Here is a 14369-nt window from a genome sequence, read left to right as displayed (position 1 = left end):
GGGCAGACAGGGCAAGAACAAGAACTTTGGGTTCCTGAAATTTCATTGGCCTCTACAAACCGAGGAGGTCTTGGTTATATTAGCATTACAAAGGGATCCAGTTTTAGTGAAAAGAAATACAAATTTACCTTCGGAATGTCAGCTGCCACCCTGAGAATGGGGGCGGGGATGCTTTTTTTTTTTTTTTTTAACAAGCAGAAGTAAGCTTAACCATATGATTTAGGGAGCAGTGCTTTGAACTAAGCTATTACTAATAGAGTAGCCTTCAAATAACTTTAGTATGTGAGCGAATAGAATGTTTAATAAAGAACTCTATGTGATGCCAAGAATACATTCTTTCATAATATAGTGGGATTTCATCAATCAATTCTGGCAAGCAGACCGAGTATTGTGTAGAATTTCAGAATCAAAATTAAAGCATTACAGGGCTAAGAAAAACCTGTTCTTTCACTAAGACAGTTCCTTTCCTTGTGAACTATGGTCTAGTGCAGAAATTTTTAATAGTTTTATTTTAGGACATTTAGAAATAACATCAAAAAAAGAGAAACTTTTTGCTCAAAAATTTCCTGGTGTAATTTCTCAACGACATTCTTTTGTTTCCCAACGTGCGGGACTTATGAACAATTTGCTCGGTTCTGTATGTATTTAGGCATAGATTTGCTTAATCCATCACTAGGTTCTAGGGCCCTGGGACACTCCTTCAATATCTACCCCCCAGGCTTCAACACCTTGTTTTGTTCTAAGGTGAAAAGGAGGGCTTCCGTTCATACCAATGACCCAACAGGAGGACATTATGATAGAAAATATATTTGTGGAATTGTCAATAACTGAGAAACTTTGGTGGCAGTGTGGGAATATTTCAATCAAAATAGTCAAGGAGATTTTGGTTGAAGTTTTATTTCTGGAAACTTATCTATAAATTCTGGTCTGGATTCTATCACAAATTAACTGCATAATGTAATTAATGTCTCTGGGCCTCAGTTTCCTGATAGAGAAATTGATTTAAATAATGTTTTGTAAAGAACAAATTATGGGAAACACAAATCCTATGAGTTGCTGCTTTTCAAAAGGGGCCTATAATCCACACAGGTTTAAAAATATGTCATATCAACAGCCATTTCTCAAGTCTATGTGGCCATCATCAGAAGTCAGCCAACTTATTTAATCATGGAATCCTTTTTCAGGTTACCACCTATTAAAATCCAGATAAAGCACATTAGGAAAGCCTAGATTAAATGATCCATATGCCTGTTTCCAGCTAAGAAAATCCTTTAAAAATAATATTTCTAGACTTCATGAAAATTATTGCTAAATGACAAAATCATAAAACAAAATTATAAGTACGCTAGACTTTAATAAAAGGAAGACATCTTCATTCTTATGGACCAATAGTAAGGAAATGCACAAAATTGATAACAGTCCTATTAAGGTGATAACATTAGGCTTTTATATTTCAAAATCACTTTTTTTGTCAATATGTTTTTGTAATTAAAAAATAATTTTTGCACAAAAATGAAAATGTTCTCTCTTTTTCTAGGAAATAGTATCATGCTGCTAATGTCATCTGCTAGTGTCATTCTGTTCTTTTTAGGTCATTCTTTGATTATCAATCTTTTGGCTCTTCTTAGTGGGGTGTAGCTACCATAAATAAATGGACATTTCCAGTCACATTTCAGTGACTGTTGCTTCAAGAAGTAGTCATTAGCCTGTGAGAGCAGGAAACAATCGCACACACACTTGTATGTATCCCTTGTGCCTACTCCCTTGGGACGTTTAGCCAAACCATTCAACCACTATGTGGCTTTGTCCACTGAACTAGAAAAGAACACTCCTGACCTTATCATCATGACCCACATTCATAACCAGTCCTGTCTGTCAAGGCCAAGTTGATTTGTGCATTCACCTGGATGTGCTGATACAATCTTACTGGTTCCTCTCTGCTACTGAACTTTAGATGGAGAAATGGGGTTTAGAATGTTCCTTCAAATAAAACTTGTTGAAAAATGGAAAAAGTTTACATTAGTTAAATTTCTGTTTTCAGTGATGCCAAAAAATTTCTTTGATTGCAGTTTTAGCTGTTCCATGTATTGTCCTTTGGAAGTGTCCTGATATCTATGGTTAAAAATAAATAAAGGAGGACTATTATCCTAATGAACCAAGCAGAGGTTTTCTTCTCTCAAGGAACAATTCCTCATTGATCTAAATAAAATTCATGTTAAGATAGAAATTAGATTTCAAACATTGGAACCATATAAAGCAAAAGCTAAAAAGTCATACTTATGGCCTTAGTGTCCCGGAAGAGAAATTCTCCCTCTCGTTTCTTTTCATCCTGGTGGTGAGGCCAAATCTGATATTAAGAGGAAGTGCTATCTTTCTTAGTTTTTTCTATTAGGATGGTTCAATCAGTATCATTGTCATAGGCAATAACTACCTTTGCTTCCAAAACATTCCTCTTCCCCTGCAGTCTTTGGATATTAAGAGCTTTGCCTTCTGCCAGCAGTATCACTGCTGGGAATCTCTCCACCATTTTTTAACTGAACTTGAGCTTGTTTTAGAAATACATGAACAGATCTGATTCATGCTTTCAACCAGCTGACTGCATATGTTTTCATCATACCTGACTCCAAATAGTTGCAGCCAGCTGTCAGATCCTTTTCATATTCCAGGTGGGGCTTGTTGACCAGAGGGTATTGGTTTCTTTATTATTGCAAGATGAGTGGAACCACCTGCAGTTTGAGGGGGTTTTGAGTTGAGAAAAAGAGAAAAGAAAAAAGAGATAGAGAAGAGGAAGAAAGGAAGGAAGGAAGGAAGGAGAGAAGGAAGGAAGGAAGGAAGAAAGAAAGAAAGAAAGAAAGAAAGAAAGAAAGAAAGAAAGAAAGAAAGAAAGAAAGAAAGAAAGAAAGAAAGAAAGAAAGGAGGAAAGAAAGGAAGAAAACCCTAAGGCTGGTAGAAAACAGTAAAGAAAAGTGGTTGTCCATTTGCTTTTTAGTCAACAGTAATAAGATATAATTTACCTATGTTAAAAATCACCCATTTGAAGTAGATCAATTTCAATAAGTTTTGACAAATTTATTTACCTAGGAAGCACAGTTGATAGAACACGTCCCTCACCCCTTATGCCCCATTATACTCAATCCCCCAAACCCGCTGCCTCAGGTAACCACTAATCTGTTTTCTGTTACTGTATATTGATTTTTCCTGTTGTAGAATTACATATAAATGGAATCAAATGATATATACTCTTTTGTGTCTGGCTTCTTTCATTCAGTATGTTTTTGCAATTCATTCACCCTGTAGTATATATCAGTAATTCATTCCTTCTTATTTCTGAGTAGTATTCCATAGTATGGATGTGGCACGATTTTTTTTGTCCGTTCACCAATTGACAGCCATTTAGGTTGTTTAAAGCTTAGGACAATTATGAATAAAACAGCTGTGAACATTTGTTCACAAGTCTTTATGTGAATAATGCTTTCATTTCTCTTGGGTGAATATCTAGGAGTGAGATAGCTGGACCATTTGGTACCAGCTTTTTTTTTTTTTTTTTTTTTTTTGCGGTACATGGGCCGCTCACTGCTGTGGCCTCTCCCGTTGCAGAGCGCAGGCTCTGGACACACAGGCTCAGCGGCCATGGCTCACGGGCCCAGCTGCTCCGTGGCATGTGGGATCTTCCTGGACCGGGGCACGAACCTGTGTCCCTGGTATCGGCAGGCGGACTCTCAACCACTGCACCACCAGGGAAGCCCTAGTACCAGCTTGTAAAAAGCCAGCGAAGGCTCTCTAAATCTTTGTTTCTTCTGTTTTACATTATTCACTGAGCTTTCTCAGCTCCCCCAAAAGTGTCTGCCTTCAAAGAACAGGTATAGACTGTCTGAAAAAAAGGAAAAAGGAAGCAAAGCAGAAGTTTATCCCATCAATGTCTTCTGTTCAGATTGTGTCTGACTGTACTGGCCAAGAGAAAGTCCCAGATCACCTCATCTATTTAACACTGCTGTGAATGATCTTGCTTTCTAAAATTTCTTTTTCCAATATTGGATTGCCTGTTTACAGAAATTGGATTTTTATTTGTTCACCTTAGTTCCTGTGGCCTTGCTAAGCTCATTTATTATTTCTAGGAGGTTTTTGGTAGATTCCTTGGAATTTTCTACATTCAAATATTATGTTATTTGCAAGCAGGGACAGTTTAATCTCTCTTTTTCTAAATTCTATGGCTTTTATTTCTTTTTCTTGCCTTATTGCAAAAAATAAGGGTGATGAGAAAGGACATCCTTGCCTTTTCCTGATAGTAGGGGGAAAGCATTCATCCTTTCAATATTAAGAATGATATTAGTTTTAGATTTTTTGGTAGAGGCCCCTTATCAAATTGTGGAAGTTACTTTCTATTAGTAGTTTGCTAAGAGTAGGATTTTTTCAAAATTTTTCTGCATATTGATAAGACCATGTGGGTTCCCTCTTTACTTTGTTAATGTAGTGGATTGCATTGATTGATTTCCACATTTTGAAGCAGTTTTGCAATCTCTGGATAAACTCTGCTTCTTCATGATACATTATTCTTTCTACATAATGCGGGGCTCAATTTGCTATTTTTTGAGGATTTTTTTGTCTATGTTCTTGGGAGATATTTGTGTGTAGTTTTCTTTTAATGTCTTTGTTTTGTATGAGATAAAGCTAGCTTCATAAATTGAGTTGAGAAGTATCTCCCCCTCTACTATTTTGTGGAAGTGATTGTGTAAATTTAGTATTATTTAATGCTTGGTTGAATTTATCAGTGAAATCACCTGGGCCTGCAGATTTCTTTTTATAATTTTTTTTAAAGTCTGAATTCATTTTCTTTAATAATTATAGGACTGTTTATGTTATCTACTTCATCATGGGTGAGCTTTAGCAGTTTGTCAATTTTGAGGAATTGGTCCATTTCACCTTGGTTGTAGGATTTATGTGCACAGAGTTGTTCATAGTATTTCTTTATTATCCTTTTACCTGCTGTGTCTGTAGTGATATCATCTCCTTTATTCCTGATATGGGTAATTTGTGTCTTTTTTTCTTTGTCATTCTTGCTAGACTTAAAAATATTTTATTGATATTTTTAAAGATTCAGGTTTTGGTTTTATTTATTTCATCTATTGCTTTTCTGTTTTGCTTTCTGCTTCTTATTGTTTTCTTCCTTCTACTCAGTTGGGTTCATTTTTCTCTTCTTTTTTTAGTTTCTAAAGGTGGTAACTCAAGCTATTTCTTTCAGACTTTCTTTCTTTTAAAATATAAGCATTTCATGCTATAAATTTCCTTCTAAGCATTGCTTTAGCTGCTTCTACAAGTTTTGACATGTTATATTTGAATTTTTGGTCACTTCATAATATTTTCTAATATCCTTTGCTACTTCCTCATTGACCCATGGATTATTTAGAAGTATATTGTTTAATTTGTTAGTGTTTGGAGATTTTCCTATTATATTTCTGTTAGCTATTTCTAGTTTAATTCTATTACATCTGAAGATATACTTTGTATAATTTTGATTTTCTCAAATTTAGCTCTCCTTAGTTTCTTGCATTGTCATCTAATCAGCAATTTCTATTTGAGTGAAACAAATGTTCTAAATATGGAAATGTTCACTGGAATAGATTAAAATCAGATCAATATGATGCCTCAGTAACATTGGTAAAGATACTTTTCCAGCATATGTTTGTAATGAAAGTGAACTTCTTTTGTATATTTATCTTCAGTTGAACAATTTGAAAGAAATATTTCATACATTAGAAGTTTATTGTTTGGGGAGTCATGCGGATAGTGTACTTTGGTTTGTGAATAGAATTTCCATTCCACCCTGCCTGTACCTTATCTATTCCAGCCAGTAGGAAAGGGAACGTCATATTTGGGTAAGATTTTACAAACAGTTAAGCAACCATGAAACATTCTCAGAAATAAAGGTTTGAGATGGGTTTCCTAGAGAGAAATATTTCTCTATGTTATGGTAGTATTTTCCTCATTTCAGGCTTTTCTATTCATGATTTTTTTTCACAGGTAATAAGATGTCCTGGAAGATATAATGGTATGCAGGGTTGGGGCTTTGATATGCATATTAGTAGCCTCTAATATGGAGTTTTCAAGAACGAAAAAAAAAAATCTTTCTCGAATGTGCCATACTTTCCCTGTTAACAGAATCTCATGTCAGGAGCTGGGGTATCCCAATCCATTGCTCTTAAATTTCACTGTGAATGACTCTCCTGAAAGCACTCAGAGCGGCATTCCTCTCTGGACCACGTTATGAAAGCCATGGCTGTAATCAATATGTGGTTTATTTATGTTCCCAGGTAAGTAGCTCTCTGGAATATGTTCAAGTTAGCCTGTTCCCCCCCAAACACGTTACTAGTAGTCCTGGAATTTCCTGCTGTGTTTGAAGACACTTTGCCAATAAAATTATGTTAAGAATAACTACCATAGTGATGGAGATTAAACAGACCCAAATGCAACTTAGCACCAGTGAGAGGTGGAAATCAGTGGATAACTACCTCAGCCTTCCCATCACTCAGGGGACAATCCTGAGCTTCATTCTACATGGTTCCTCTGAGTTTCTAATGGGACTCATTCCTAGTTGTTCTCCTTGTTAATCCACTGGTTAACACACACTCCACTGGGTTTTCCCCCTCCCGTGTCTCACTTTGACAGCTCCTTCTCCCAAAATACACTGCTGGAAACCAAGTCTAAGTCCTAGCATCTGCTTTCGTGGGAATCCAAAATAAAACAGTAGTTATTCAATACATATTTGTTGGATAGATTTTAAAATGTAGTTTCATAAAAAGAAAACATGACAAATAGAACATTAAATAGAGAGAATGCACTAAGACTGCTTCCCTACTTGGCTTTTATTGACATCTGTATGTGTTCTCATCATCGAGGATGGGGAGTTCCAGCTCCCTAGTAGGACTCCAGGAATTTCTCCCTGGCTGGGAGAAGTAGGAGTACCTTGTTATTGTTCCTTAAGTGGCCTCCATGATGCGATTTTGGGGTGTGGAATGGTCTTGTCACCATTGGGCAGTGATGAAATTCTTGACTGTCCTCTTGACCAATTCTGACACCACCCCCCTGGGGAGGCTGGGGCAATTGTTACAGTCTCTTGAGAGTGGAAATCTAGACTCTCCATTCAGCTTTGCTGGCCTGGGTAGGGGTAGGGCACAGTGTTTTCTGTGTTGTATGTCTGGAGTAAGTCAGTTATTGCCTAAAAGTTTTCTGTCTTGCTAGACTGCCCCTTTTCTTTTTCTTTGTCTGGAGAAGGCAGGCTTTTAGGGATTTCTTTGGTTTGTGTCCATTGGCATTTCTGGGTTGCTGGCTTCTTCAACTCCAAGTTTGGGATGTACGAGGCAAAAAAGAAACTTGGGGAACTTGTCACTATGTTTTTCCTTGGATCGTGAGGTCTCTAGCTGATCTGCCTTCCTGCCATCTTTTGAAGTCTTTCAGTGTTTGTTTTATATATAATGTCCAGGGGTTTTAGTTGTACACAGCATGAGGAATAAGAAAAAGTGTGTCTACTCTATTTTCATGGAAGTGGAAGTCTCAATAACTTTTACAAGTATAAAGAAATCCTGAGACCAAAAGATTTGAGAACTTCTGATTAAATTCAAAGGTTCTTAGGTTTTGGATTTCATGGATACGTAAAACAAAAGAAAATGAATTGGATTTTAAAACGTAGTCTCAATAAGATTGCTTTCTATTCATTGCATGACACCAAGATGGTAAAAATCAAAGACAGTAAAAAAAAGATGGGTCCTCTCATAATTTATCACCATTTTTTTCACCAAAGAGATGTTTTACCACCAAGAAACAAAACATCTCAGAAGTTGCAGTTCTTTAAAATGTATAATATAGCATTATAAAAAATTTTACCTCCATTTTCTTTTTTTTTTTTCATTTTTCTCAACTCCCTCTGGTCCAATGGAAACTCAATTTTACATAAGTACCCATGGAGAGACAAGCATGTGGAAACTCCTGCTCTAGGTTTCGTCTCTGGCAATGGTGATTTTATACTCACACTATCTGGCCCATAGTAAGGAGAGTATAAAATTTTGTTAAATGAAATTCTATTCAGATTTTTTCTGTTGGTTTGCAGAGAAAGGTGTCTTTTCACACTTGATCTGTGAAATCAAGTTGTTTGTTTCATTGTAGGACATTGAACTGCATATATGTAAGTTCTGGGATAAATGTCTAATATAGTGTTGCAATAAGGTTCATGAGGAGCACTGTAATGGCAGGAGCTTGTTGCTGTTTTTGGATAAATGTTTAAGTTTTTCTTTCTTAAATTCCTCCCCATTTTTTCTAACCCATAGGCTGTTGTGACAGGGTTTTTTTTTTTAGCAATAAATAAATAGATAAATAAATAGGTAAATAAATAAATAAATAAAATATTGGGTCCAGTCCAGACAGATTTGGACCTGAGGCTTCTTTCCTCTAGACACACCGACAGCATTACTCAGTCTCTGCAGGTTTCATGAGCCCAAGAGTTAAGAGGGATGAGGTCAGGGTGTGTTCTCCAGTGGTGAGTAGAACATTTCTCCAAGACCTGGTACCCAACCACCAGATCTATAGAAATATGGGAGCTTTTCTGAAATGGGGGGGGGGTTCTCTATGTAAGCAGAAGTCATTTAAACCCCTGTTGTATTGGTTTCCTTCCACAGAACTCTCTCTAGACAGAATGATTTCCCTAAGGGCCATCAAGCCAAGGGCAGTGCCAACTGAATCTCAGACTCCCAAAGGAAAAGTTAACGGTTGTCAGTGGTGTGCTTTTCTCAGGGTGGAAATAAGACAGGTCTAGCTTTCTGCGGGGCCAGGAAGCACGGACTGCAGGAGAGAGCAAATATTCTCACAGTCTAATACATCTCACAGAGCAGATGGATACGGTAATTAGCACAAAAACAATTTTGCCAAGAATATTAACACTTCTTGAGTTTATCAAGAAGGGGTGAAATTTCTAGTCAATAATTTTCTAAATTTATAGAACAGTTACTGGTGAGTAACAGGGTGTGGCATCTCTGGTCTTGTGTTCTTGTGTAGCCCAATGAGATAATTAGTAGAAGGAAAGAATTAGGTTCTTCATACACATCAAGTGAAATGTGGAATTGAGAAAAAAAGAGTTTTCTAGTTAATATAGCCTCCAACTCTTCTGAAAAACACTAAAACGATTATTTTGTTTTGACACAAGTTGTCCAGAAAGTTGCTTTAATTCCTGACCTTTGTAAACCTAGGCACAGCTTAATGTCCTAGGGCAGAGGGTGAGAAACATTGTCTACAAAGGGCCAGAGAGTAAATATTTTAGGCTTGGGAGCCATGTGGTCTCTTTCCCAACCACTCTAATTCTACTGTTGAGCACAAAAGCAGCCAGAGATAATACATAAAAGAATGGGCCTTGTTATGTTCCAATAAAACTTTATTTACAATACAGGTAGCAGGACAAACTTGACCCACGTATCATAGTTTGCCAAACACTGATCTAGGGCATTGATTCTGTTGTTTGATCCCCTCTGCTATTATATATAAAAATATTTTCTTTATCCAAAACTAGAGCACTTATTAGAAGCCCCAAACTTAAAAATAGGCAGTGTTTCTAGAATGACTAAAAGAGGTCAGTTTGCCATGTGGTTCCTGATTTTCTTTCTACTCATTACATGGAAATATGCAGAAGATATACTTTCCCTTTGAGTAATCTCACTTACCAGCCAAAGTCTTCCTATTTCCTCCCCAACATCTTTACCCTCCTCTTTCTGTGTTCCTCTTCCTTCTCCTAGATCTCCTTTTCTTCCCTTTGGGTTATTTTTTGGCATAGTCCTTCTCCTACTCTTGTTCCACATCTCAACTATACTTTGGTCAAATAGGATTTTGTGGGGCTTCCCTGGTGGCGCAGTGGTTGAGAGTCCGCCTGCCGATGCGGGGAACACGGGTTCGTGCCCCGGTCCGGGAGGATCCCACATGCCGCGGAACAGTCTAAGCCCATGAGCCATGGCCGCTGAGCCTGTGCGTCTGGAGCCTGTGCTCTGCAACGGGAGAGGCCACAACAGTGAGAGGCCCACATACCGCAAAAAAAAAAAAAGGTATTTTGTGGCATAGCCTGACAACCTACTCAGGAGTTGAGTGTTGAAGCTGTCACCCTTGTGGTAAGTAAGGATAAAACAGTGAATGCCAAGGCAAAAACTACAGCTACTACTGTCTTTATTTGTAGACAATAGTATGGTCTATGTAGAAAATCTGACGGAATCTATTAAAAAGCTATTGAGTTTAGGCTAGGTTGCAGGATAAAAGATCAATATACAAAAAATCAATTGTGTTTCTCTATACCAGGAATAAATAATTGGAAGTCAAAACTTTAAAGAACATCATACGCAATGAAATAAAAAATATAAAATTATTTGGGATAAATCTGACAAATGTGCTAGAACTATACAATGAAAACTATAAACATTGCTGAGAGAAATAAAAGAAGACCTGCATAAATGAAGAGCTGTATCCTGTTTGTGGGTCTAAAGAGTCAATGTTGTTAAAATGCCAATTCTTCCCCAAATGATCTATAGAGCTAAAGCAATTCCAATCGAAATCCAGCATATGATTTTTTGTAGAAATTGACAAACTGAACCTAAAATTCACAGGAAAATGAAAAGACCTGGAATCATCAAATTGACTTTGAAGAAGAATAAAGTTAGAAGATGTAGATTACCTGTAGACTATTGTAGAGCTATAGTAATAGAGACAGTGTGGTCTTGGTGGAAAGTTTGATAGAGCAACAAAACAAAATAGAAAGTCCAGAAGTGACACACACATATATGGCCAACTGATTTTTGACAAAGATGTAAAGGCAATTCAATGGAGAAAGAATAGTCTTTTCAACAAATGGTACTGTTGCAATTGGAAATACATCTTTTAAAAAAAATAAAAAATAGTTTTGCTGCAAAAATTAATACTTTGTATCATATACAAAAATTAACTCAAAATAGATCATGGATTTAAATGTAAATCCTAAAACTACAAAACTTCTAAAAGAAAAGATAGGAGAAAAGTTTTGTGACCTTGTATTAGGCAAATATTACTTACATACAACACTGAAAGGAAGACCTACAAAAGAAAAAATTTGTTAAATTGGACTTCACCAAATTCAAGAACTTCTTTATGTTGTTTAAAGGACACTGTTAAGAGAATGAAAATATAAGCCATAGACTGACAGGAAATACTTGCAAATCATATATCTGACAAATGACTTGCAACCATAATATATAAAGGACCTTCAAAACTCAATAATAAGAAAACAAACAACCCAATAAGAATGGGTAAAAGAACAGACACTTCTTAAAGGAAGATATATGAATACCCAAATCATATGAAAAGATATTCAATTAGAGAAATGCAATTCATTACAGAAATGCAATTTACAATCATGATAAGATATCACAACACACCTATGAGAATGTTTAAAATTAAAAACACTGACCATATCATGTGATGACAAGAATGTGAAGCAACAGGAACTCTCATGCACTGCTGTTGGGAATGTAAAACAGTAAAGTCCTTTGGAAAATAGTTTCTCAGTTTCTTATAAAGTTAAACTAATACCTATGATATGAGAAGTTACTTTACTCCTAGGAATTTCCCCAAGAGAAATGAAATATGTCTATACAAGGGTATGCATATAAATGCTCATAGCATCTTTATCCATAACAGTCAAAAACTGGCAACAACCCAAATATCCATCAAATGCTTAACGGATGAACAAACTGTGCTACAGCTGAAAAAGGTTATATTTCACAATAATAAATGGAATGAACATGGATGAATCTTCAAATAATCATGCTTAGTGAAAGAAGCCAGAAAAAAGTGAGTCCATTCTGAATTATCTTATTTGTGTAAAATTCTAGAATAGGCAAGCTGATCTATAGTGACAGAAAGCAAATCGGTGGTTTCATGGGGACAGTGACAGATGAGGATGGGAGGGGTGAGGGGGAGGGAATATTACAAAAGCACACAAGGAAACTACTGGAATGTTGGGTGTGTTATGTTCCCAGTTGTGTATCTGTGTCATATTTGTATTTGACATACATGTCAAAACTTATCAAATTGTATACTTTACATATGTATAGTTTATTGTATATCAATTATACCTCAATAAAGCTGTTACAATTTTAGTAGCCCACTCTAATAAATTGTACAGGCTCTCAGGATACGTATTTCAGTGTGTCAAACATACCTTTCATTTTGTGTTATTTTCTATCCAAATTTTGGATTAATTTTGTTCTCTTTTTTCTTTTTTATCTTATGTCAGTGTAGTATATATGAGAGTCTTAGCAAATTCTTTTTGTAATAAGATGGGGTATAAAAACACACACAAACAAATACAACAATGCCATATTTCAGCAGGACCATGAGATGTTAAAGGCTAACAAATCCTCTGTACAAACATCAATTTAAATAAAATGCACCACCAAGAAACAGACTCACGGACATAGGCGGCTGCAGAGCGGGAGTGGGTTGGGGAAGGGATGGAGTGGGAGGTTGGGTTTAGCAGATATAAGCTTTCATATATAGAAAGGATAAACAACAAGGTCCTACTGTATAGCACAGGGAGCTATATTCAATATCCTATGATAAACCATAAGGGAAAAGAATATATATATATAAAATAATGTGTATATATATGTATATATGTATAACTGAATCACTTTGCTGTAAAGCAGAAATTAACACATTGTAAATCAACTATACTTCAATTAAAAAATATATTAATTAATTTAAAAAACCCACCACCAAGAGGATTGTCCATGGGATACGGGTCTCATTCCATACCATACCCCAACACTTCTTCTAAATGGTCTGATCTCATTCATTCATTTATTTGCTCACAAGTGCATATTTCTTTGAGTAATATAAACAAAAAAATGTTGAATTTACTTGTTCATATATGGCTGACTGTAACTGTAGTTAAAGCATTGCACGAAAAACTGCCGATATTAGGTAGAAAGTTCTCCTGGTGCTAGATGCAGAGTTTCACCTCTATGTTATTTTTTTTCTTAGATGTTCAGTAGAATAATTTATTTTCAGAATCATCTTGACACATTCTGACATTTGAGTGGTTTGATTTTATTTGATGTATTACCCTTTTTTAAAAATAGGATACATGCCAAACGCCTCTATGAACTTCAGTGTTTCTAGCATAGAATTATTAATTAGATTCAGTTCTTCATTTGAAAAATAAGCTTACTGGACTGTATCAATTGGAGTGTGTGTTAATTTAATGTAGTTTGAAATATAGGAATTACCAAATGCAGTTAACTTCGTATGTTATTTCTATTTCTTGGAGCACATGCCCCTATTAAGAGAGTTTTTTTTTCTCCCCAGGCTAAGAAGATTTTTCTGTCCTTTTTAATTTTGCCTTCATGGGCACATTGCAAATACTCTACCTCACTCTGTTTTTCAGGTCCCTTTTAGTAAAGCCAATTCTTTGTTTCTCTGCTTCTCACCTGTTTCTGTCTATTTATTTGTGTATAAGATGTCAAAGGAAAATGAAAAGTAACATCTCAAAATACCACCTTGAAAAAGAAAATGCCAACAAATTCTTTTCTGCACCTGAAGCTTTTAATTCTTTAATCCACCATGGAATGTTGCTTAATTACATATTTTATTATGCATAACTGAAAATTATATACTTTAGTTTCAACAGTGATATGAAAGCACGTATTGTTTATAAATAAAGAGCGGCTGGTTTGCCTCTCTGTTTTTGTTACAAATATTTGTGGAATTCTCAAAAGTTCTCTAAAACTGGCTTTTTGAAAATTCTCAGAGAGCTCCGAGGAAAACTTCATTTTAATATTTTCTTTAGAAACCAGAAAATTCATTACTTTGCAAAAGCAAGATGATGTCACGTCATTATGGGCAAAACCCATCGACTAGTTTCGATATTTTCATACGTTTCATCAAAATTTTAACAAGTTTCACAAAGTATTTATTAACGGAAAAATGTTACAATGGTTGAACTGGGTGATGAATCCTTGCGGGTGCATTATAAATACTATTCTCTCTACTTTTTTGGGTGTATTCGGAAATTCCTATAATAAAATGTATGTTTAAAAAAATCGGTGTATATGGATTTCACAGCAGAGTTTTGGGGTTAATATTTCATACACTTGATTTCAATTACTTAGTGATGGACTTTTTCTTATTAGTAAAATACATTACACTCTATTTCTGACAATATCGAATTGCATTTAATTTTTTCTATATTTTCTGCATTTGAGAAAGCTCTTATTAAGCAGTAAACAGAGATAGAAATTTGTAGATAGAAGACTTGGGTTTGAAACAAATATAGCCACTTAACAGCTGAACAAATCAGTTACCCTATTTGA

Source organism: Tursiops truncatus, chromosome 4 (assembly GCF_011762595.2).
Source record: "Tursiops truncatus isolate mTurTru1 chromosome 4, mTurTru1.mat.Y, whole genome shotgun sequence".
Classification (NCBI taxonomy): Eukaryota; Metazoa; Chordata; class Mammalia; order Artiodactyla; family Delphinidae; genus Tursiops; species Tursiops truncatus.
The sequence above is the reverse complement of the archived record's forward strand: the minus strand, read 5'-3'. Positions refer to the sequence as shown.